Source organism: Anabrus simplex, chromosome 2, assembly GCF_040414725.1.
Source record: "Anabrus simplex isolate iqAnaSimp1 chromosome 2, ASM4041472v1, whole genome shotgun sequence".
NCBI lineage: Eukaryota > Metazoa > Arthropoda > Insecta > Orthoptera > Tettigoniidae > Anabrus > Anabrus simplex.
The window spans coordinates 11373725-11401437 of NC_090266.1; positions in this window are offsets into that span (position 1 = coordinate 11373725).

Consider the following 27713-nt stretch of genomic DNA (forward strand, 5'->3'; position numbering starts at 1 on the left):
TGGGTTTCACCACAAGATATGCGTAAACCAGAAGTTTCATGAACCAGACGAAGATTGTAAGTGCATTTTGTGTGGACAGAAGTGTAGTAGATATCACATCATAACATGCACGAAAAGAACCAGGACAATTATAGACTATAGCAAAGACTGAAATGTGAAATTTATTTAATGCTCAAACTTGAGTGTACATTTCTCTATTAATTAATTTTTAAGGCTAGATGCCCTTCCCGACGCCATTCTGCCAGATGCCCTTCTCGACACCATATTGGAGGGGCATAACCTCACAGGGTCCTAGTTTAAAGGCTAGATGCCCTTCCCGACGCCATTCTGACAGATGTCCTTCGCTTTTAAGGCTAGATGCCATTCCCAACGCCATCTGGCTAGACGCCCTTCTCGACACCATCTTGGAGTGGTCAAAACTCACAGGGTTTTAAGACTAGATGGCATTCTCAACATCATCTAGAAGGGCCCTAACCTCAGAAAACCCCAGTTTTAAAGTTTGTTGCCCTTCTGGACATACCCGTTCCCCGACACCATCTTGGAAGGGCCTATTCTTACAGGACCCTAGTTTTAAGGCTAGCTGCCTTTTTCGACTTGCCCCGAACGGTCGATATCCTCACTGCTGTTATCTTAACGGGACATAGCCACGTGCTTTTGTGAGGCGCCGAATTTTGAATAAGTTCCCGACGCCACCCTCACAGCGCATAGTTTTACAGCCAGATGCCCTTCCCGACAAACGAAATAATAATTTTGTTATTAATTCAAATGGATAGCTTTCTAAGGAACATCCCCGGGCTGGGTAGAGGTGTCTTACGCTTCTTGCGTTGGATAAAAGAGGAGGAGAATAACAGGTTTTACCATATAATGACAAAATCATAATTAGATGGAGAAAGGAAGACGAATAGCTGTGCGATGTTAATGTATTATGGTAAAAATAAAACAAGATAACATATTTCATTTCTTTGTTTCTGTATTATTCATCATCATCACCATTATTTGTGATTATTGAATATTGCAAACACATATTATTATTATTATTATTATTATTATTATTATTATTATTATTATTATTATTATTATTATTATTATTATTATTATTACTTGTAATTTTATACAAATACAGACATTTCATAATTTTCTGAAAATGTTTTTTTATATTTATTATTTTTGACAAAAACCATAATGTTACATATTGAGTATGTGAATTAAATTAGAAATTAGGAAAAATAATTAGAAAACACTATTAATGATTTTTGTATATTGCAATCATATGTAGAAATCATAACACTCGAAATTTCATTGTTTAAATAATGCACATAAATGTAAAAAATGTAGAGATTGTACTTTAAAAAAATCTTGAATATAGAAATCAAAAATAAAATTTTAAAATGAATGATAATGTAATAATATTCTTAGATAATCTTTTCCCCTTTTTATACTTAGTTATTATATTTACAATAATGACAGGATCATGAGTATTATTTACTTAAAATGTCATTGCACAACAAACAGCTATATGTTTTTGTACTCTCATGTTACACTCGGAAGAGAATCACTATTCCACTGTCGCATATTATAAAATGGAATTAATGAACATTTATTCTATTCAATAGTAAAAACATGATGTCTGTGTGATTGTATTCTCATCTATCTACAAAAAGCTGCTAGTACTTTACGATAATGTTGAACATGTAATGGCTAATTTTCTGTCTCATACGCATACATTTTTGGTGCTAAACCAATAAACTCAGTCATAATATTCATACCACATTCATCTTTCATAAGACTGATAACTTTCTAATTAAGTGGCTTAATGTCAAATTGATTACATGATGAAGGAGAAGTGTCGAAGTAATCATTACATTGCAGACTTTTGTATTCAGAGTATGGTAAATAATACTATCTGTATCCGTAAACAAATGTGAAAGATCTGAAAACTACTGCTTTGCAAATCCATAATGAAAGTCATACATTTTTTTAGTTTTGAGAAATCTAGCATGACAATTCCCAAATAAATTTGCTTTGCATAAACTATCTGAGTTTTTCATTTCAGCAATAACATGGCAGGATTTAAAATTCGGTTTCGAGATGTAGTTGCGTGTCCCATACCGTCCATCCCATTGATTAATTAAATGAATGTCGCGATGTTTGCGTACATTTTCCAAACTTTTTCCATAGATGGAGCTATTGATGAGTATGAAAAACGTTCCTTCAAATGATGAAGTAGCACGTTCACGATGCTCTGTACGGTTCAAGCCATGCTTCCTGCTTAAACGCGATATTACGGTTGATACACTCGAATTGTAAACCGACTTCCAGACATTGAAAAAGACATTGAATATAAATAACATACCGCTATTTTTGAAAAAAGGGTACCTAGCAGTTTAACATGCTTTGACGTATTATGAGTGGAAATCATTTTTCCAACACAAAAAGTGAAGCTCAGAATGTGAGATATGCATATTGGAAGGGTATGTATGTATGTTTAGTCCTCAGCCCGAAGACTGGTTGGATCCTCAACAGCTCTGCCATAAGCTGCCATACATGGCCTAGGCATCACTGAAGAGGCGTACTAGGGAAATGTGGAGTGAGGTAGTTTCCCGTTGCTTTCCTCACCGAGCCAGAAGTTGCTATTACATATCAGTCAGCCAAGCCCACTGAAATGCATGCACCAACCGACCCTATGAGCAATATTTTCACACCATTCATAGCAGGGACTGGCTCCAGAAGGAATGGCATTACTAGCATCACTCATACCTCAGTCACTTTCATTTTGTCAAAGCCAAGGATAAAGCTGAGACAGATCAATGAAAGTAACAAGATTGCTCTAGCCCATACCAGAGAAGACACAGTGCACTGTAAACACTAGGTCCCGCCAGCAAAGGCAGAGAATCAGCGATTAGGATCTTTAGTAGCCAGATAAACATCGAAATGTCCATGTTCTGAAAGCCATACAAAATCTTTATATGACAAAGCCTGTGACATTGCATACCATTATTAAAATGAAAATACTTCAGATAATAACCTTCAATCTCCGCATCATAATTGTTGAGGTATGGATATTTGCAATTGCATGTCTATTAACAAGCGAAACAAGAACGCCGCGAATTTCACGTTCAGAAAACAATAGCATGTCACCATCAGCGAGAAGATCAAGTTTAACACCTGTATACCTTAAAGATCGCGTGTCGTCTTGTCTAACACATTTTACGGAACTTTTCAAATACAAGTCAGCATGTTGACCACACATTACATGCATGCCTATCACATGACGATGAGCTTAGTGATGGTGCACTGCATTCATTTAAAACACTTACACCAAGCAAATGCTGGGGCTGTACCTTATTTAAGGACTGGCCGCTTCCTTCTAACACTATGAAAACTCAATGCCGCAACCGAAAATAGATAGCGTTACTTGCAATATAATAATAATAATAATAATAATAATAATAATAATAATAATAATAATAATAATAATAATAATAATAATAATAATAATAATAATAATAATAATAATAATAATTAAATTGCCCGTGCGGTTAGGGGGCGGGCGGTTGTAAGCTTGCATCGAGGAGAAAGTGGATTCGAATCCCACTGCCGCTAGTCCTGAACATAGTTTTCCGTGGTTTCGCAGTTTTACACCAGGGACTGTACCTTAATTAAGGACATGGCCACTTCTTTCTATCTCCTATCCCATCGTAGCTATAAGACCTATCTGTGTAGGTGTGTCATAAAGCCGCTAGCAAAAAAATTTAATATTATATGGATTATTCCTGTCGTAGCAAGCAAATTTCTCTCTTCTCTGGATAACCCTGCCTGTGACGTCTATGGCGTATCGTGTGAACAAAATACAGTAGAGCAGTACTTTTCCGCTGTGCAGTTACGCATGGACACTCGCTGTGTTTGGCTGCGAATATCAGTGATTTTTTTAATTTATTGAAAAATTCCATAAATATTATTTTCGCTAACCGCAGTGATCAAATATATTATCTGCGTGTGTAAACGTGAAGGCGAACGTGCTCATACTTTTATAAAAATGCAGACGGGTAATGAACTTTGATCGGTACATGCATATATAAACTGACGATCAATTCTCCAACAAAGGTAAGCGCGTGTGTACTGTTTGTAAAAAATAAATATACTGTATATTTATATTTTAAAAAGTAAAATGAATTGTATATATACGACTTTTTCTTTTTATAAAATCATCACCATTATTATCGCCATCATCATCGGTGATTGTTATCTGCTGTCTACTCTATCATCAATGGTGATTGTTAGCTGCTACCTACTATTATTAAAAATAATCTTGTGGCTTGATTTTCATCATTAATCAGAAAAAGCAATTTTAATTTTAAAATTTAAAAATTATTATTTTTATTGATATTTAGTAATTTTAATGATTTTTTAGACATTATCTTCATTTTTAAAAAAGAAGATGCATAATATTAGTTCGACCAACGTTTACTGATAAGAGTATTTTTGCTGTAACCACTTTGACCATATACATCAATTTTATCATTTGAAGGTATGTTTCTATCTTTTTGCTAAACAACTGTGCGTTTGTTAATTGACGAATATAAACGAATATTTGTATTTTAATTATAGTATGAAAGAATTAACGATCTCGGACCACTTTCAGGAACCCCTACAAGAAGGTTAACCGATCTTCCTGTTAATGAACAGTTTAGAGTTATTTCACTTCAAAGAACATCTACAAGATTTGGAAACAGAATATTATGCACTTGTGAAGAATTTAAGGCATTTCTACCTAATAGATTTAATATGCCAAACAATAACGAACATGAAAATATAAATCAACGAACAATTGCCTTATTATATCACGGATTAGAAAACAAAACATGAATTCTTAGTTTTAGTGATATTAAATTCAATATTATTATGTAAAACATTAACACATACATAGCATGCATTGAATATGAACTATTATTATTATTATTATTATTATTATTATTATTATTATTATTATTATTATTATTATTATTATTATTATTATTATTGCTGCCTCTTACCCGGAGACCCGGGTTAGTGCTGATTGTAAGATTCGAACCTACTATCTCCCGGATGCAAGCTCAGAACTACGTGCCGCTAACCGCACAGCAAACTCGCCTTTTTCCCTATTACGACACGCTAGACACCAACAGGACGTCAATTTAAAAGACCTAGGCCTAACTGCATGGGCAACACGCACCAGCCCTTCCTTATTACAACACCAACAGAAAACAAGGAATAGCAACATTTATTATTCCTAGCATTACAATCGCGAGTGCAGTTCAATGTAGTCTTGTACATCCCTAAGGGAGCCACATTCACGGTGTATGTGTGTTCTCTGCACGCTGTACAAATTGACCAAGTATATCTTTATTTTAAATTAATAATATTAAATACATATTTACTGTACAAAGTAAACGCTGCTCAGCAGATTATTAGGTGTCGTGTAGTTAGCACGACGAATCCTTGCCGTCGTTATTCTTGGTTCAGTAGCTCGAGGGGCTATCTTTTAGTCAGATAGTACATTAATTCTAATCGTATAAGCTGAGTAGACCTCGAACACGCCCTTAGGTTCAGGTAAAAACCCCTGACCTAGCCGGGATTCAAACCCTCGGCCTCTGAATAAGAGACAGACAATATTAATAATGATTATTATTATGAGTATTATATTTGTGTATTCTATAATGTCCTTTGTCGCTATTAGATCCACCTATAGTTGCAGGTAAAACTCCCTAACCTCGTTAGGAATCGAACTCAGGGATAATAGGGTGTATCTGTCCACGCCTCCGCACAAATCTTACGTACAGTAACTAGAGGGGAATTTGAACCAAGGAATCCAGCAGTGTGTTCTGTAGATAACAACCTGTGATCGCACATGACCTAGTCGGGGTAAGCTTGCGTCCTGGAGGTAGTGTGTTCGAGTCCTACTGTCAGCAGATCTGAAGATAGTTTTACCTCGTAAGATTGCAGGCCTTCGGGGGGCAGTGCAGCGGTCAAATGCTATAGGGCAAGAAGATTTGCCGCGCTGACCACACGCCACCTGGTAATCAGCAGGCCCTTCGGAGGCTGTGCACGAACCGCTTGGTAGGCCATGGCCATTTATGGGGTAAAGTTCTATGGAGTGTGGTAATGGATATTACAACGCGCAGGTCGCCTAAGGATCAACAACATGCCCAGTGATTTATGAAGTTTCCGTTGCATGTGAGTTTTGAAACGACTCGTAAGTGCCATCTAGCATCGAAATAGAGAGTTAACAATTATTTTTATAACGATGAGAGCAATTTCTAAATTAGCTGCGAATATGGTGTACGACGCGGCCTATAGACGCAGAGGTCCCGGGCCATAGTTAACACGATGCGCAGGTCGTCTAAGGCTGTCAAAACGAAAAGATATTCACTAGCCCTCTCCGGAGGCTACATGCTATTATTATTTAGAAAATTGCTTTACGCACACCAAGGAGTAAAATGATTCAATATTCTGGCACCGAACAGGTAGATCATGGTTCGAATCCATGATTTATTAATTCTGTTACGGTGACTAAATTGATTGCGTCATAAAGTTGCTAAATAAGGAGAGAGAGTAGTTTTACGTTGAGGTTTATTCTTTGCAATCATCGTCTACCTGCGTGTCAATTTATATTGTTTTTATCAGCAAGATACCGCGCCCTCATCCTATCATATATTTATAATCAAGGTAAGTTTTTCTGTTCAGAACACGTTGGGAATGTATACTGACTATTCAATTCTTTACTGTAAGATAACAACAGACTGTATATGTTCTAAACACACAAAAAACGTTGCTGTTGGTAGAGGGTACAGCACACTGCATTTTTCGGTCCTCCGAAACAGGATTGATTAACAACATGTTTTATCTTGTTCAGGACGGGGGGTCACGTGTCGGATGGAACCGTAAAGCCTTAGAGACGGTGTGGTTAGGCTTCCTCCAAAAAAAATATAGGGGAGGGCCATCTAGCGCAATAGAGAAAGGGGGCATCAGTCCGTAAAACTGTGTCAGATGAAGAGAAAGAGGGATAGCCATTTAACTGTAAAACTGTGAGGAGGAGGAGAGATTGAGCTGACCTCCGTGACGTCACGCTGTCGAATCCAGAGCGTTCCATGGTATTCCGTTTTCACATCAGAGAAATAATATAACTTTCGGAAGAGGCATATCGCAAATGGCGTCGGGAAGGGCATCTCGTTATAAAACTATGCGCTGTAAGGTTAGACCCCTTAAAGATGGCGTCGGGGGAGGGGACCTGGCAAGACAGTAATGGAAAAGGGGGCATCTAGCTACCCTGTGAGGTTAGGTCCCTCCTAGATGGTGTCGGGGAAGGGGTATCTGGCAAGATGGTGTCGAGAAGGGCAGATAGCCTTAAAACTATGGTCGATAGGCCCTTCCAAGATGGTGTCTGGGTAGGTGCATGTCGAGAACGGGAGCTAGTCTTAAAGATGGGTCCTTAGGACACATCTAAGGTGGTATCGGGAAGGGGCATGACGAGAAGGGCAGCTAGTCTTAAAACATGGGTCCTTAGGACCCCTCTAAAGCGGTGTCGGGATGGGGCACGTCGAGAAAGACAACTAGCTTTAAAACTAGGATCCTCTGAGGTTAGGCCCCTCTAAGATGGTGTCGCGAAACGGGGATGACGAGAAGGGCAGCTAGCCTTAAAACTAGAGTCCTCCGAGGTTAGGCGCCTTCAAGATAGTGTCTGGAAAGGGCATGACGAGAAGGCCAGCTAGTCTTAAAACTATAGTCCTCTGAGGTTAGGCCCCTTCAAGATAGTGTCGGGAAGGGCATCTAGCCTTAATATTAGGACCCTGTAAGGTTATGCCCATCCACGATAGTGTCTGGAAGGGCATCTAGCCTTAAACTAGGACCCTGTAAGGTAACCCCTCCAAGATGGTGTTGAGAAGGGGATCTGGCAAGATGGCGATGGTAAGGGCATCCAGCCGTAAAAATAGGTTAGAACCCAGTCGACGTGGCTAAGTCCCGTCAAGATGACAGTTGTGAAGTTAGGATCGTTCACTTTTTCAAAATACCACCTGTCAAAAAGCACGTGGCTAAGTCCCGTCAAGATAACAGCTGTACGGTTAGGCATACACGCTTATTCAAAAATCCTCGCCAAACAAGTCCACGTGTTTAGGACCTGTGAGGTTCGGGTCGTTCACAATTCCGAGCCAAAGAAGTGCACGATGTTAGGACCTGCTGTGAGGTTAGCCACGTTCACTTGCTCACAAAATGTAAGGTTAGGACCTGTCAAGATGGAAGCAGGGAAGTTAGAAACGCCGACGTGCTCAAAAAGTGAGGTTAGGGTCTGTCAAAGTGACAGCTGTCAAGAGCACGTAGCCGTGACGTCACAGTCACGTGGTCATGACGTCATGAGATCAATGACCTCGGGTACTGTCTCTGATAAGATGTTTTAGAACCCGCCCAGTAAATGCTTTGCTTCCTGAATCTCTGAGTTAAGAGATAGAGACTTGAATCCAAGCCGAAATAATCCTAGTTCTGAATGTTGTTACTTCTGTACTGTAGTCAGCAGAGCTCAAGCACGTGGTAATATAGCTCTCTTGCATATTAAACACCCTGTGGCGTGCACAGCGCTGATGGGGTGAAGAATTTTGTATTAACATTTTCTAATTATTCCTTAGAACCCTTTTTATAATGTTTAAAACATTGCGAACATCTAAGCCAAGCCAAGTACAGCTCGCACTACCTCAGTTCAGCTTCTTGCCGGCGTTATGGCGAGCTACCCCCGACAAATTTAAGGTCGCTTGGGTGACGCATGCACTTGAAGCTTCCTCGAGGCGGAGCTGTGGCCACTCCCCCGACAACAAGTTACCGCGACAGGCCAGATAACTTAGGTAAGGAGTGTTAGTTTTAATACTTGACACTCGAAGTCTTCAGCGCCACATTTAATTCTTGGGCTTAGGCACGTATACAGTTTCTTCGAGTAATTCATTGATGGCACCTGAATAGTATGCGTTCCGATAACCACAGAAAAATATTTAGGTTGCCCAGTATGAACAGAGAGTTAAGCGCGAATAGTTGTCTGTAATGTGAATGTTTGTAATGTTCCTCTTGGATTATAGGTGAAGATTTCGAGAGTTCTGTGGCATTCTTCATGAATATAACGTGTTATACGTCGCGACGAATATTTTCCCTCGTTTTTCGTTGATGCACGTACACTCATATGCGAGTGAAACTATGAAACTTCAACGACGGTAGAATACCAGTTAAATTTTGTTGATTAGTTTAGATTAGACTTTTTACGTAAAAAGGAATAGTTAGTCCCAGTGTATTTTTTGAAAACGATGACTGTACTATCAGGACGTGTATCCGGATGAAACTGTAAGTACATATAGATTAAGTTATGATGGTTTCCTCACTACAGTGAAAATCAATTTGGAAGTATGAGCGAGCGTGTGGTTGAAAATATTCTTCAGAAATCTTTCTCAGGCAGACCTTTGCACGAAAAATGCAGCCTTACGAAATCGTAATGTTGACTTTAGAAAGTGTAGTGGGGCTACGATTGTTTATCATTGAAACACTGTAAGCACCTCTTCTTATATTCTGATCTCCTGATACTAATGGGATTAGTAATCTACCTCTAAAAGTTCAAGCGGGCTATATCTCTTCTGATTAAAATTCCGCCGATGAGTCTGTGTATACGACAAGAGACCTGTAAGTTCGAACGCTGAAATACCACCAGACTAAGCTGACAGTGAGGCACGGATATAATCTATCACCAATGCTGTTTAACATTTATACTGAAGAAGTATTGAAATAATACTGGGTACCAAATGCATGCGGGAATGCTGTAAAGCACTGGTTACAGAAACCGAACGCAATATGGAGATCACTTTAGAACTACTGACAATTTGTTCAACGAAATATGTAAACTGAAAATAAATAAGAATAAAACAAAGGTAATGAAATGTACCACAAACAGAGAAGGAAATTTAGTAGTCAACTTGGGTGGAGAAAAGCTGCCAGAGGTGAAATATTTCCCTTACCTTGGCAGCTTGATTTCATCTCAGATGAGCAGAAGAACAGCACAAGTCAAGGAAGCCTTCTGTAAGAAAAGATCATTGCTGACATCCAAGACAACTAGCATAGATGTTCGCAAGAAATTCATAGTAGGGAGTGTTGGACTGTACGGGTCAGAAAGCTGGAATCTCATGGACAGGGATAAACATAAAATCCAGGACTTCGAAATGCGATGCTGGAGCCGCATGTTAAAAATACCCTTGCCAGTAAAATAAGCAATGAGGAAGTACTTAATAGTTTGAATTTAGAATTCCAGCTGGTAAAATGTTTAAAAAGTAGAAGGAATAGATTCGTAAGCCATCTGCTAAGACATTCAACCTGGTGCACCAGTCTGACGGAGAGAAGTATGTAGGCTAAAAGGAGAAGAGGAAGATAAGGAAAGAAAAGAACGATCGTACACAACAGTTAGCACAAGGTTGAGGAGATATTGAAGAAAGAAGCTGAGTTCACGATGACCGTGCTTCACGTCTGAGCTACTCAGCATAGCAGTAGAAGGTAGTAAGACCGAAGTCTCCTGGTCAGAAGATTTTTTTCTTTTGCGAACATTCCATTGCCCGTATGCTTTAAGCTTTAGCCGTTGACCCAATGAAATTATGGAGGTTGAGACTTCGAGGCCCGGGAAGTGATTTCCGAAGGTTCTCCTCCGGGAATTCCATTTATGTATTTGTTTGTGAAGCCGAATTATGTAATTGTTGTCCTGATATGCCCGAAATGGATACACTAGCATGGCGCCTAACGTAAAAGGGGCAGGTTCTAAATCTACGCCACGTTACTAATATGTTGCCGAACGAGGAAGGGACAGGTTTCATACCCGTGTTGCGGTAGATTTTAAATATCTTCGCAACACAAGGCCCCTACAATATTTGCACATTTGAACTGTTGATAGTGTTAATTTTGTTTCACAAATATATTGCACGATATTAAGGCATGCGTTTGAATACCGCTACTGTAAAAGGTAACAAACCTAGGCCTACAACGGTCAACGAATCGCTGGCGTCTCATTCCTTGGAGGATGGAGGTAATAATAATGAACTTGTAATTCTCGCTTTATTGCAACAGGATTTACAACCATTAAAAGCGGAGAATGAGGTTTTAAAGGAGAAGGTAAGTTTACTGGAACCGAAAGTATCGGTACCAGTAAACACTAAGAACACAGGTGGCTCCGTGAATTCTAGCGCGTGGTGTCAAGTTGCTTCACATTCTAGGAGGAAAAGTGTACAGTTAAATAAGGACAACTTTGTAATTGACACAAAAATAGATTTTCAGCCCTGAGGGAAGTGAGCGATACACAACGATTTATCCGCGTGGGAAGCAGTCAAACGTATAGCGCAAAATCCGATACGAGAAGCGGCAAATTTATTCCTAAAATCCCACACAGTGCACCGGCGAAAGTGTCGAACATTCTTATATTTGGTGATAGCCAGGCGAGGGGAATTGAGGAGAAAATGAACAATGAAGATATTGCAGCATCGGCCGCCATCTATCCTGGGGCCCCATTTAAGAAGGTATTGGAAAACACGGAACAGGCAGCAAGAAATCTCGGAAGTCGTGATGCAGTAGTGATAATCGGCGGGACGAATGACGTAGCTCAAAACGAATGTCATTTATCAGCTTGAATGTACACTAGAGCTGCTCGACTAAGTGGTACGTTCCGAGCTGTCAGCGGAGAGATGGCTTGGAATGACATTAGTAGACGAATAAGTTTGAATGGCGTTTATAAAAGTAGGAAAGATCGCAATATGAAGATAAAGTTGGAATTCAAGAGGACAAACTGGGGCAAATATTCGATTATAGGAAGGGGAGTTAGGGATTGGAATAACTTACCAAGGGAGACGTTCAATAAATTTCCAATTTCTTTGAAATCATTTAGAAAAAGACTAGGAAAGCAACAGATACGGAATCTGCCACCTGGGCGACTGCCCTAAATGCAGATCAGTATTGATTGATTGAAAAAATGCTGACCCACACTAACATCTTTGTAGTGAACGTGCCCCACAGGCATGATTTGATTAGAGACTCGTGTGTGAACATTGAAGTGGACAAAGTTAATACAGATATGGTTAAAATTTGTAAATATTTTAGTAATACACAGCTAAATGATAGCAGCAGTTTCGACAGACACTGTTACACAAAGCATGGCCTTCATCTACACAATTCAGGTAAATGAAAGATAGCAAATATTGTTCTAGATTTTATTAATCTTAAGATATGTACTGTAAAACAGGCAACTCCCTTGAGTTATAATACTGACCAGGAAAACTTATAGAAAGAGCCAGCTGTACTTCAAGCTGGCTAAGTCAACTAGAAAATGAAACTCATGAAAGTAAGGAATTTCAAGTTACCCAATTGCAACAGTTAAGTTTTAGGGAGGAAGGGGGCCTGAGTTTGCTCTTCGTAAACTGTCAGAGTGTAGTAAATAAACAATTAAAATTCGGTACATTGATGGAGTCTTATGAGACTGATGTTGTGATAGGAGTGAAATCATGGTTGAGAGAAGGGATGGGTAATAGAGAAGTATTTTCAGAAGGGTATACAGTCTATCGTAGAGACCGAGGAGATAAAAAGGGAGGGGATCTTTATTCTGGTGAAGGGAACTTCTTGTTCACATGACGGGTTTACTGATGAAAGGGATTAAATATTAGGTATAAAATTAGTTTGTGATAATATGAGGGAGGTGGGAATTATAGGAACATTCAGGCCTGGAAGTATTTCAGAAAATAATATATTATACTCATAAAAACAATAATAATGATATGGTAATAATTGGGGGAGATCTAAACTTGCCTTAAGTTGAATGGAATGGAGTTGCAAGTGAAGCCCATGAACATAAACTGGCAAATACGTTAATTTGGGATGGAGGATTTACACAAGTAGTACAAGAACCGATTCATCTCAATAACTTACTAGATGTATTCTTGGTTAAACCATGGGAAATTGTAGATAAAACTGAAGTAATTGAAGGAATAGGTGACCATAAGGATGTAGTAATGGATGTAGGACTGCTACCAAAAAGGCTTAATAAGAGGTTCACACAAGACAAGAAATTGTACAGACAAACTAAAGTTGATGAATTTGAGACTTACCTTAACTCACAATTCAGTGAAGGGATAAGTGAAGGGGGTAATGGGGATACACTTTGGGCTAAATTTAAAGGAATCATTTGGGAAGGAGAGAAGAGATTTGTACCTGTTAAGAAGGGTAAAATGACCTCAGACCCTGTTTATTATACATGGGAAATAAGAAAATTAAGAAGAAAATATAGAATAGTAAACAGGAAAATTAAAGAGAGTAGGGAGAGTAGATAAACTAGAAAACAGCTAATGTGGGAACTGAATAGAGTGAAAAAGGAAGCAAAAGAGAATTAAACGAATGGCATACTTCAAGAGGGCAATGGCCACAAAGGGAAATGTGAAAACGTGTATTCATATATCAGGAATCAAAAAGGAAAAGGAATCCAAATTCCTACAATGGTAGGAGAAGGGAGTGAATATTATTTAACAGATACTGAGAAAGCAAACCTATTTAGTAGGGAATTCAGAAATTCAGTAGAAGATTGTCAGGAGATGGAAACTGAAACAGAAGATAGAGAGGGAGAGACAGAGAGGGAAACAAAAAGCTTCTAATTCACAAATGAAGTTATTTTCAGAGAAATCCATCTGCTTCAGCATGGAAAAGCAGCAGGAAATGATCAAATTACTGGGGAGGTATTAAAGGCAGTGGGGTGGTACATAGTGCCTTATTTAAAATTTCTCTTTGACTATGTCATAAATAATAGTGTAATACCAAAGGAATGGAAGGAATCTATAATAATACCAATTTATAAAGGAAAGGGTGATAGAAGGAAACCAGAGAACTACAGACCAATCAGCCTGACCAGTACAGTTTGTAAAATACTGGAGAGTTTAATATCAAAGTACATCAGAGGGATATGTGATGATAAAAATTGGTTCATGAGGAGCCAGTATGCATTTAGAAAGAAATTTCCTTGTGAGGCACAACTGGTGGGATGTCAGCGGGACATATCAGATCCATTGGATTCAGGAGGCCAGTTAGATTGCATAGCCATAGATCTTTCCAAAGCCTTTGATAGAGTGGAACATGGAATATTATTAAAGAAATTGGAGGGAATAGGATTGGATGTAAGGGTTGCATGTTGTATAAAAACATTTCTAAATTCAAGGCTTCAGAAAGTTAAAATAGGAAATAATATATCACAGGAAGAGAAAGTTTGGAAGGGAATCACACAGGGTAGTATAATCGGTCCATTACTTTTCTTAATATACGTAAATGATTTAGGGAATAATATAACATCAAAAATAACATTGTATGCAAATTACATAACTGTTTATAGGGAAATAAATAACATTGAGGATTGTTCAGAATTACAAAGGGACCTTGAAAGTATCCAACAGTGGGTTGAAGAAAATAGTATGAAGATTAATGGAGGCAAATCAACTGTTACAACTTTTACAAACAGGAGCTTTAAAACTGAATTTGAATATACTTTTGATGAGGTAGTTATCCCAAAAGATGGCAAGTGCAAATATTTAGGTGTGAGATTTGAAAGTAATTTGCACTGGAAGGGTCATGTTGATGACATTGTTGGGAAAGCATACAGATTATTACAAGTCATATTGAGGCTACTTAAAGGATGCAACAAAGAGTTAAAAGAAAATGTTACTTGAGTATGGTTCGTCCATTATTGGAATATGCAAACAGTGTTTGGGATCCTCACCAAGAATACCTAATAAAAGAAATAGATAGTTTGCAGAGGAAAGCAGCGAGATTTTTAACAGGGGATTTCAGGAGAAAGAGTAGTGTATCAGAAATGTTAAAGGAACTTGGGTGGGAAACTTTAAGTAAGAGAAGGGAGAAAACTAGACTTATAGGATTATATAGAGCCTATACAAGAGAAGAAGCATGGGGAGATATCCGTGAGAGGCTTCAGTTGGAAAATAATTGTATCGGCAGGACTGGCCACAAATATAAAATTAGAAGAAATTTTAGCAGAAGCGATTGGGGTAAATTTTCATTCATTGGGAAGGGTGTGAAGGAGTGGAACAGTTTACCAGGGGTAGTGTTTGATCCTTTTCCAAAATCTGTACAGATATTCAAGAAGAGAATAATCAGCAACAGAGAAAATAAATGAAGTGTTAGAATGCATTCGACCAGTGCAGGTTAATGTAAATAAAAATATATGTGATTAAATTAATTCCATCCCCTGGTCTAAGGAGTATGGACAGCCCATGTAGGGGACTGCCTGTAGAGGTGAAGTACAGTAGGGACTTTGAGGGCCCTGGGACCGCTACGGTAGCTGTGAAGACCCTTCAGGAACTCTGAAAAGGGGTGGCAAAACGGGCTCTGGTTAAGACGCAGCAGGTTGTTATGCTACTTAGGTTCCAGAACGGGTAAAAGAATAAATAAATAAATAAATAAATAAATAAATTAATAAATAAATAAATAAATAAATAAATAAATAAATAAATAAATGCAATGTAAATATTAAGCTTATACCAGTTGTATAGTATCATTTGAAGTAATTCCACATACTGTATATCAGTTGACTATATTTGTAAGTAGTACAGGAGATATTATAAGTAGAATTTTGTAAATAATAACAATTTATTAAGGATGAGCTGTGTGTTTAATAGAAAAATTGTTAGCGTAAATTTTATTATAGGAAAACTTTCTTCTCTTGTTAATTTAATATTTAGTGCTTGACAATAATGTATTTTAGTGTACCATTTGCCACCGCGGTAGACACCTCATTTGAAAATAAAGGGATTTTGATTTGATTTAATACCCAAAATAAAGTAGTAATGCAGCTTCGGTATGGTTGAAACTAAATGGATGGAAATCTTGAATTTATTCCGAATAATATTTTTTATAGTAAAGAGGAATACGTAGTCTAGTGTGTGAATACAGTGTTCATAGCAAATAAGTATGTTGGATGGTGTGCTTAAGCCACAGCCTGAGACAATGATATCACACGTAATGAGTGACAGAAATATATTAAACTACAGTCATATGATAGGTAGAAGAATGGAAGAATCTTTTCTCCAGATTAAATGGAAAAGTACACGATAGTCACTCAAAATTACAATAGACCCAATAAAATTATGGAGTTTGAAATTCCAGGGAAACAATAAAATGATTCTCCCAAAATTGAGGATGAAGTAACTAAGAAGAATTCTTTAAATTCTGCTAGTTACGGCTCTAAGCCAAAGGTGATGCATTATAGCAAGTTTAGGGAACATATCCCATTGTAAGGATTTAGATGTCCTGATTAAGAGGGGATGCCTCATCCCGTTACTCTTAAACTTGTTATGATAAACAGTGTGATGTTGACATCTCGTAGACGGGTAATTATCTGCAGAAGCATTTTACCAATCTTGAACTGATGATATCCAATATTTATTAAATATACTATGTTTCGATATATGTGAATTATTGAGCCCAGTACAGGTCGCGAATTTCAGCAACTTTATTTTATAAAAGGCTAATTTAAAATCATTTAATGAATATATCGGGACATTATGATTGATAAGTTATACGCGTACTGAGATAATCACTAATAATTATTAGGAGGCGTGATACGGCTGTTTTGAAGCTTGTTTCGATGTCATTTGATTATATTTTTCAAAAACACGCCTAATCAAAATAGGAATATTTAAGTCATGGTTTGGAAATAGTGTGGTTTGCTCGATTTTGGGGGTACAGATTCTCAAAATAGTGTTGTAATGGATGCGCAAGCAGTGAAGGGTATGATGGACAAGTTAATGGCGGAACAGAGGGCCCATAGTAAAAGGCGGGAGGAACTTTTAATGGAACGTTTCCATGGGCAGGATCAGGCCAATACAGATATTACAGAACGTTTTAATCAAATGAAGGAACGTGTCAAACAGGCAAACGCAGAGATTAAAGAACGTTTTGACCAGGCCAATACAGACCTTAGAGAATATTTTGAGCAGGCCGACACAGACATTAAAGAATAGTTTGTTCAGGTAAAGGCAGATACTCAGGAACGGTTCAATAAAATAGGTGCGTGTCTTAATCACCAAACTGAACAGGTAAGATGTCTCACTAAACGTACAGACGATCAGGAAGCGTTTTATAAAGCACAGGCCGTAGAATATAACACTCGTATCCATACTGTAACGGAAAAACTAGAAGTACATGCCGTAATGAACAGATGGCGAGACCGCATAAAGGAAGATGTTAGAAAGCATGGTCAATTGCAGGAATTAGCTGAGAAGACTGATAAAGGGAGTCAGAAGGCCCATAAAGCATGTATAAAGATGGACATATATAATTAATGGATTAGGGAGCTCAAAATGAGGTGGAGAACCTCAAAGTACAGAACACCGCTATTATCGTTCCTATCATGTGTCCATTACCTGCTACATTCCTGGGAATTCTCCTTGTTACATCATTTCTTCATTATAACGACTCATGATTGGATAAGTTTCACCTTAAACAACCATATCAACGGCTCATAATACATAGTTCGCTTCTGTATAGCTTGCCACGGTATCTTTCTCTTCAACAGGTCCTACAATGTGGCAATAATTAAATAAATTAATCAATACATTGGTGACTCTTTTTCTTTGCTCGATACCTACATTTCGAGCTTCAACACTGGACTGCCAATTAAGTAGTGTGCGTTATCGGAAAATTTCTTACTCTCCCGCGGTGTCTTTCTCTTCGTCGAGCTTGACATTGTGGTGCTAAATAATATTGCCTTAGGCGGTCCTTTACTTGACGTTCCCGCGGTGTCTTTCTCTTTAATCGCCTCACGTTAGTGCGACATTTAACTTGCTATTGGCGACCATTTCTAGTACCTTTCTCATTAATTGCCCCACGATTGGGCAACCATTTTAACTTGCACCCGCCTATCGAGCGGTCAGTGACAAGTTCTCCCGGTAACTCAATTTCTTCTCAGGGTATTCTATCTATCGCTCATAAAATCTGTGATTTTATATGGGTTTGTTTTTACGTGGTTTCGCAAGTGACTCGGTCTGTTGAGATGCACATCATGGGAATACCTATACGCTCAAGTAAGGACCTGTGGCCGAAAACCTCAAAAAGAATCTCTTTCTTTTTGTCAAACTCATCAATTACTTATATCTACAAAACTTATTAGCTAACTCACAAACTAGCCGTTACCCAAAAGGAATTCAAAACACAGGCACTTTCTAAAAGAAAAATATAAGAAAATTTATTGAATAAATCATGTTCAATGTAAGTTAATGTGAATTCTGGGTAGTATTATCTTAATAATATTTCAGCATAAAGGATTAGAGTCAGCGCTGGCTCAAATAAAAGTAAAATAATTAAGCTTTAAATTATTTACATTCTTTCTCATTTAATGTTCAAGTTCATATTAGTTATTTACTTCTATATTCGTAGCCATGTTCCGAAGTGTATTTGATTTACTCAAATTATATTCAAGAGATCACTGAGAAATTACGGTCTCCATATAAATACTCGTTGTGAATACCGTCACGATAACTATATTAATTATTCTCACCACATTTAAGTCATGTCACTGTGACAAAAATGGATGGTTTGCTAAATTGAAACGTAATAAAAATTAAATGGGATAAAGTCAGATTGCGAATGTAAATCTGATCATATCTTTATGTATGTATCTCCCAAACAAACTCTTGCGTGAGTATGAAATCGTAAAACTGCTCTCAAAATTTCCCATTCATAAATCTGAACTCTGATTATTTGGTCACTCATCTTGAATACGCATAAATAACAACTTACGGGCTAAGACAATACTTACCTAGAGCCTACGACATATGGCTCCTAACTAATCATTATTATATTCTTTATATTTAAAACACTTCAATTGAAATCATATCTGCGTGAAAAGAAATGAACATCTATCTAACTGTTCAAATAGTTTCCGATCCACACACTCCTCCACCAACGGCTCAATGTGCTTTAGCTAACTGCTCTTACTCAATATCTCTCATGTGTACGAGCCACACAACTCGTATGGACAATACAGAATGAAATTAATACGTATTATATTGAAACGTCACCGCACCAAAGAATATCACATGTATACTTAGTCATGAGCCTAGTAAACTGTATGTTAAAGAACTCTCTTGTACTCGGTACATGCCATTTACTAATGTCAGATAAAAACTGTCACGATTCACAATTCTACCATAATACATGTCAATCTTACCTTAAAATGGTCATCTGCGCGATATTCACACTTTGACATATTCTTTCCATTTGACACAGAAACTCACCTCATGTAAATCTATCACAACGTTTCCTCGGCGAATAGCAACTCCTTCTCTTACCGCAGAATATAAACAAACATCTGTATTTCAAGTATTCCTTAATATGCTCCAAGAAATAACCACATTTCATCACCATTCCAATATACATTATCATACCACCGGCATACTTATTGCCGTATGCATATAGCCGATTACACCCAAAACTATATGCCAAACATTTCAGAATTGCCTTACAATAAACGCATTTTAATAACCTCTTATCTTAAAAATAGCAGTTTGAGTTCAATGCCCTCTTTCCATGAAGAAAGAAATACGTAACATAACTATATTCATCTGTGTCGCGCAGGTAAATTCGTGACGTAATCTTTGGACAAGAAAACGAGATTAATCGAAGTTTCACTAGTTATATAGACTCATAGCTATTAGGTCTTCATAAGAAACACTTCTGTCATTTACTCATGCTAGTGTCTACTGTATGTATGCAAGTGCGGTAGCCTGTATATGATATAACAGAATTCTAATTCTACACTGACATCTTATCTTATTGCCTTAAATATCTCACACTTCACTTTATGTTTCACACACGTTCTTAATTAATTCATAAATATCACCAATTATTCAGCACATGTCGAAGTTAGAGTGAGGGTGTAGATTACAAGAAACTACTCTACTAAAAAATGTATGGACTTAGCTCGTCAGATCCTACTTTTGGTCTGGTTGTCGCTCCATTCCTAGGTTGTGGTTAGACCCTCTGTTAGGATCTGGATCTCCGGTTGGATAACGTCTTCCCGGTCATCAGCTGGTCATATGGCTGGTCGGTCTAATTCTCATCATCCGGTCCTCTGGCTGGTCGGTCTAATCCTCATCATCCGATCCTCTGGCTGGCCGGTCCAATCATCATCAGCTGGTCCTCTGGCTCGCCGGTGCCTATCCCCAGTTCAGTCCATCATGTAGATTTAGCAAGCAGTCATCATTCCAAATCTGCAGTCAACGTAGAAAATTCCTTTTGCGGAGCAATCAGTCATGATATATTCCATAGTTCTACTGCTATTCTAAACGACGAAGTTTTCTTCGGTTGGCATAAGTTCTCCGTATATAGATATTAAGTTTATAACCACAGGGGTAACTTTCTTCTCATACGAAATTATCAGTTCTGCAATATGGTGTATCCTTTTTCTTCAATCGCAGAGTGGCTGCTCACCGGATCCACGTCAGACGTATCTCACCACGAATTGCTTATTTCTATAATATTTCGTCTCTTTTATAACATACGCCGGTGAATTATTTTATCAGATGTTATCGCCGATTGTAGAAAAGTCAATATCTTCCTCAGGAGTTTAGGATAATCTTCAAATGTAAAGCTTGGCTTGTATTTGCGTCTTACTTCTGCAGTTGAAATTTTTAGAGTATATCTTTAAACAATCATTCCGGTGCTATATTTTTTCAAAACAATTCAAAATGAGCCTCTACTGTCTTGCAGTGTCTTCCAAATCAGTCCGTTCCGTGACGTGCATGGTCTCCTATATGCCGTACTAATAAGAAGTTCATTGCCTTAATAGATCGCATTGGCCATACCTTCCTACGCCGCCATTTTGTAAATGGTCTACGAGATGCGAACGGGCACAATATTATTCAGTTCGTTGGAAACAAATTGGAGAAAGAAGACGTCAATAAAATGATACGTCAGAACGTAATCGGAAAACCGGTAAATAAAGGAAAGTCTCACCCCAGCTCAGCACTCCAAGCAAGTTACGCACTTGAGAAGACCATTGTCATGAAGGGGGCTGAAGAAAGAGAAAGTAGTTGTGCCGCATGCCCGGAATAAAAGACAAAGGATATTCAGCTTAAGACCTTATTCCTTAGAAGTAAGGTCTTGTGAACAAAAGGAAGGGTTTGTATGCTAATGACGAGTTACGACCCGAATGGAAATGTGTATTGTGTGCATACAGTATAATATTAAGGCAATCTATATGATAGGAATAAAATTAAGTATGAGTCACGGAGGTAGTTTAAATCCTGAAGCAACTGAATACTTCGCGGGAGGCGGACCTATAAGAAAAAAACGTAATGCGTTACTGATAGAGAACCGCGTGATGTCGTAGATGATATTGAAGATAATGAAGAATTTCCTAAGATTAACTTATTATGGAATGAAGAAGATATGTGCGACGTGAATGATGATGATGATGAATTTACAGACGAGGATGAGTGCAGGGAATGTGAAGGAAAAGGGAATCTCAAAATACAAGACGTAAGGTAATGCATGAAAACATCACGCTTCGAAAATATCAGGACTCTATGAGACTGAATAATTCGCAACGAAGTTGAAAAAGAAAAATTCCTAATTTCATGATTTTTCTTAGTCGGAGCGGAGAAAGGATGTAACCGTTCATCACTATGCCATAGGCATGTTATTAGGTTTATTCAATCACATATGCCGTTTTCCGCAACATTCTGCGACATATAATGTCGTAATTAGCAGTCTACGTGCCAAACCTGGATGTGAGTTGCGATACGCAGACCAGAAGGAAGCAGATTTCTAGGCTGTATTGAGAAAAGGATAGGGTATTGCTACGGAACCTTGATATCGTGCTCTCACTCTGTACGAGAGAGGAGGAGAGATGACGCGACGCATGGAAATGTATGTTGTCAGAGAGTGGGGTGAACTATGGTGTGTTAACCCCCAAGAAATAATAATCCTTACTTATTCAACACCGCATTCATTGGTGCCAATTCACCATATTTAGCTAAGAAGATTGAGAGAAGAACAACTTTGTCTGAGATAATCTATGGAAATTTATAAAACAGGTCTCATTCGAAACAACGTATTTGATGCATATAAATGCAATACTTTAAGAATTGATCGATAATGTGGTACGCAGACTAAAGATGACTGCCAAGATCTGGCAACGTGAGGAATAAAGTGGGATGTCTTGCGAGATGAACCAGACGCTTTCGAGATTGTGAACGACCCGCTGATCGTATTAATTCAAAATTAGATAAGTATAAAACAGGGGCCATGAGCTGTAATTCGATTGCTTTCACGTCGCTTAATGATTCCGTTTGCCGGAGCTCAATTTCGATTAGGGGCGTGGTCTATCTCCTCCCCAACCAATCAGCCCAGATACTATAAATAAGACTCGGACTTAGATGCAGTACTTACGTGTCAGTAATGAACAGTAGTGTAAATTGGACAGTTCGGGCGCCTCCTCCTCCTCCCGCGGCGCGGGAAATTTGAATTCCGGCGGGAAATTAGAATTTTGGCGGGAGATTTGAATTTTGGCGGGAGATTTGAATTTGTAAACAAAGCCACGTGCTTTTTGACAGCTGTCATCGACAACAACGCATCGCTAACCTCACTGCTGCCATCTTGACGGGCCTAAACCTCAGTAGTGCCAACTTAACCTAACTAGCGTGAGGTAAACTAAGCCACGTGTTTTTTGACAGCCACGTGCTTTTTGACAGACAACAGCGCATCGCTAACCTCAGTACTGCCATCTTGACGGGCCTAAACCTCAGTAGTGCCAACTTAACCTAACTAGCGCGAGGTAAACAAAGCCACGTGCTTTTTGACAGCCACGTGCTTTTTTGACAGCTGTCATCCGCCATCTTTAAACTACAGAGCACTGTGCTGCCCTCTTTATCGTAGTAGATGTAAAATTCGTCACCTGTCATCGGCAGTGCTGCCATCTTGGCGGGCCTAAACCTTAGTGCTACCAACTTAACCTCACTAGCGTGAGATAAACAAATCCACGTGCTTTTTGACAGCTGTCATCCGCCATCTTTAAACCACAGAGCACTGTGCTGCCCTCTTTATCGCAGTAGCTGCAAATTCGTCACCCGTCATCCGCAGTGCTACCATCTTAACGGGCCTAAACCTTAGTGCTACCAACTTAACCTCACTAGCGCGAGATTAGAATCGGTAAACAAATCCACGTGCTTTTTTGACAGCTGTCATCCGCCATCTTTAATCTATAGAACACAGTGGTGCTCTCTTTAGGTACTTACCTTTGAAATGTGGTGGCGGATAATTTGAAAAATGCTTTTTGACAGCAGACATCTTTGAGCACCGTGCTGCCCTCTTTAGCTAGATACCTTTGAAATGTGGTGGCAGGCAATTCCACATGACAGCAGCCATCTTTAATCAAAAGAGCACCGTGCTGCCCTCTATGTGGTGGCGGCAAATTCTACATGCTCTTGTTTGGAAACAAACTCACGCGCTTTTTTGACAGCCGTCATCCGCCATCTTTAATCAACAGAGCACAGTGCTGCCCTCTTTAGCTAGATACCTTTGAAATGTGGTGGCGGCGACTTCCACGTGCTCTTGTTTGGAAACAAAGCTATGTGCTTTTTTGACAGCTGACATCCACCATCTTTCATCTATAGAGCACAGTGCTGCCCTCTTTAGCTACTTACCTTTGAAATGTGGTACGTCACAGCTGTCATCCGCAGTGCTGCCATCTTAACGGGCCTAAACCTTAGTGCTACCAACTTAACCTTACTAGCGCCAGATTTGAATCGATAAACAAATCCACGTGCTTTTTTGACAGCTGTCATCCACCATCTTTAATCCATAGAGCACAGTGGTGCCCTCTTTAGCTACTTACCTTTGAAATGTGGTGGTGGATAATTTGAAAAATGCTTTTTGTTAGCAGCCATCTTTAATCCAGAGAGCACAGTGCTGCCCTCTTTAGCTAGATACCTGTGGTTGCAGGCAATTCCACGTGACAGCAGCCATCTTTAATCAAGAGGGCACCGTGCTGCCCTCTTTGTGGCGGTGGTAAATTCCACGTGCTTTACAAACTCACGTGCTTTTTTCTGACAGCTGTCATCCGCCATCTTGCATCACAAACCTCAGTGCTGCGCTCTTTAGCTAGTTACCTTCGAAATGTGGTGGCGGCAATTTGAAAAATTCTATGTGCTCTTGTTTAGTAAACAAAGCCACGTGCTTTTTTGACAGCTGTCATCCACCATCTTTAATCAATAGAGCACTGTAATGCTATCATGCGGGCAATTTCGTCAGCTGTCATCCGCCATCCTTAATCTACAGAGCACAGTGCTGCTCTCTGTAGTAGCGGGCAATTTGAAAAGTTCTGTTAGCTGTCATCCGCCATCTTTAATCAAGAGAGCACCGTGCTGCCATCTTTAGCTAGAAACCTTTGAAATGTGGTGGCGGCAAATTGAAAAATTCCACGTGCTCTTGTTTAGTAAACAAACTCACGCGCTTTTTGTCAGCTGTCATCCGCCATCTAACATCGCAAACCTCAGTGCTACACTCTTTAGTTGAAAAATGGTGGCGGATAATTTAAAAAGAAAAATTCTACATCAGCCATCTCTCGGCGCTAATTGCACAAGATGGTGGCTATACATGATTCCTTAAAGGTGCTTATGCAAGATGGCCGCTACACATAGGTTCTTATGAGATGCCCTTGGGATGCTTGCGCAAGATGGCGGTTATACAAGGCTCCTTATGAGTCGCCCTAGAGATGCTTGCGCAAGATGGCGGTTGCTCTTATGAGGCGGCTTAAGGGTCCTTGCACAAGATGGCTAGAGATGCCCTAAGGATGCTTGCGCAAGATGGCGGATGCAAGATGGCGGCTATACACGACTCCTTATGAGACGCCTTAAGGGTGCCTGCGCAAGATGGCTGCTGCTCTTATGAAGAAGGCTAGCTTAGAGGCTAACGTGTCCTGCTAGTTCGATTCATTAAATTTGGGGCTTAAATGCATAATGTTAAATATCTCGAAAACGGTGCATCGTAGAGCAAAACGGACAAAATTTTTCTACCCAATAACTCGGTTCGCAGTATGGGGAGCAAGAAAAACATAGTCTAATGATGAGATCAACGGTTCGGCTCTAACTTAGGTCCTTTGGCATTAGCTCTGTTTCAGCTTGTAATGAAGCAAGTCTTCGTAACATTATCAGGTCTAGCTATGGTAGAGAGTATAACGTACCGTGCAGGTTCGATTCATTACATTTGGGGCTTAAATGCAAAATGTTAAATATCTCGAAAACGGACAAAATTTTTCTACCTGATACCTAGGTTTGCAGTATCAGGAACATGATAGCATAAGAAAAACATAGTCTAATGATGAGATCGACGGTTCGATTCCTACTTAGGCCCTTTGGCATTGTCAGCTATCTATTTCTACAAGATGGCGGCTATACATGTCTTCTTATGAGACAGCTTAAGAGCGCTTGCACAAGATGGCTGCTGCTCTTATGAGACGCCCTAGGGGTGCTTGCGGGAGGTAGCAGAGACAAGACGATGACTATACACAGCTGCTTATGATACAGCCTAGAGGTGCTTACACAAGATGGTGGCTGCTCTGATGAAGAAAGCTAGCTTTGCATCGTGCAGGTATTTTTACAGCACTAAACCTCATACCTTTGGAATGTGGTGGCGGGTAATTTGAAAAATTCGACGTGCTTTTTCATAAGCTGTTAAGGCCTCCTCTTATGTCAAGGCATAGCTCTATCGAACAAGTTTAAACCTGCAACGGAATAGCTAGAGTAAGCACGTGCTGCAGTGATGACGTCATTAAGCATGTTTAGACTTGCAAATCACAGAAGAAACGTAACAAGGCTGGAATCGAAAACTGCACTCTATGCCGTTAACTTTATCATGTGATCGGAACATTGACTGAAGTGTTTAGAACACTAAATAAGTAGAACCGAACACTGTACTCGATACAACATGTGTTTAGAACATGTCAGGTGATACCTTTGTTCTAAGAAGATTAGTTTACCGCACATTCCTTGTAGGGCTAATAGGCTAAGGGGCTAATGGGCAAAAGGGCTAATGGGCTAAAGGGCTAATGGGCTAAAGGGCTAAAGGGCTAAAGGAGCAACAACCTCATCGATTGCTATCAGCAAGAACGCTTGTACTTTGTTAAGTGTAGAAAATTAATCTTTATTTGTAAATGGTTTCATGTTCAGAACAAGGAATGGAACCTAGGTGTTACGTCTTACCTAATAAAATCCCCGAGGTGCGATGAGTTACGTTTTTCGAACTAGTGTTTGGAACAATGAACGTTTCAAGATGATAGCAGAGAGTTTAGCAATGTTCTGTTGTTGGATTATAAATTCCGCGCTACAACATGCATAAGGTGGCAGCCTTGAGGTTTACTGCCGTAAAGATGACAAGAGTGAGGTTAACAATGTTCCGTTGTTGGATTTTAAATTCCGCGCTGTAACATGCATAAGGTGGCAGCCTTGAGGTTTACCGCCGTAAAGATGGCAGCAGTGAGGTTAGCGACCCTCTATTGTCCTTCAAAGTGAGGTTAGGGTTCGTCAAGAAGACAGCTGTCAAAAAAGCACGTGGCTATGTTTACCAAACAAGAGCACGTGGTCGTGACGTCAAGGTCACGTGGTATGCTGCCTCAGCATGCAAAGTTCAATGTCTACACCTATGTAGTAAACATTCTGCTATGTTCACAAGATTTTTTATACATAACTATTCTTTATGCTTTAAGTTCATGCACATAGTCTATGCTAAGATAGCAGCACAAACACATGCGAACTTTGTACATTCTAATGGAATAAGTTTAGTACTGCGTGCATCATGGATACATGATGTGTACACGCATTTAAACATGGCTATACTTAATGCTGCTGCTTTGTTTACAAGATTTTTGTACATTGCAATTCTTTATGTTTTAAGTTCGTGCACACACAAGGGATAGTCGTACGCTCTGGCAGGAGAAGTTTAGTACGATATTCGATACATACATTATCGATAGGTGATGTGTACACGGTTTAGAACATAGCTCTTCTTTGTGCTTTAAGTTCATGCACATGGGTTAGGGATACACAAAAGCGATTGCTACATGGTCTAGCGGAAGAAGTCTGGTACGATAGTCGATGCATGTAAAATCGATAGGTTATGCTAAGATAGCAGCACACTTACACGTTTTTAGCACAATCTAGTGGAAAAAGTTCAGTATGATAGTCGTTTCGTGCAAAATCATTAGGTAATGTGTACACGCTTTGAAACAAGGCTGTTCTTTGTACTTTAAGTTCATGCGTACAGGTTATGCTATGATAGCAGCACGATCTAGCGCAAGAAGTTTAGTACGATATTTGATGCATGCAAAATCGGTAGGTGACGTGTACACGCTTTTAAACATGGTTATTCTTCGTACTTTAATTTCATGCGTATAGGTTAGGCTAGGATAGCAGCACAGTCTAGCGTAAGAAGTTTAGTACGAGAGTCGATGAATGCAAAATCGATAGGTGATGTGTACACGTTTTGAAACATAGCTATTCTTTGTACTTTAAGTTCATGCGTCTTAGTTATGCTAAGATAGCAGCGCAATCTACCTGAAGAAGTTTTGTACGAGAGTCGATACATGCAAAATTGATAGTTGATGCGTACACGCTTTGAAACCTGAC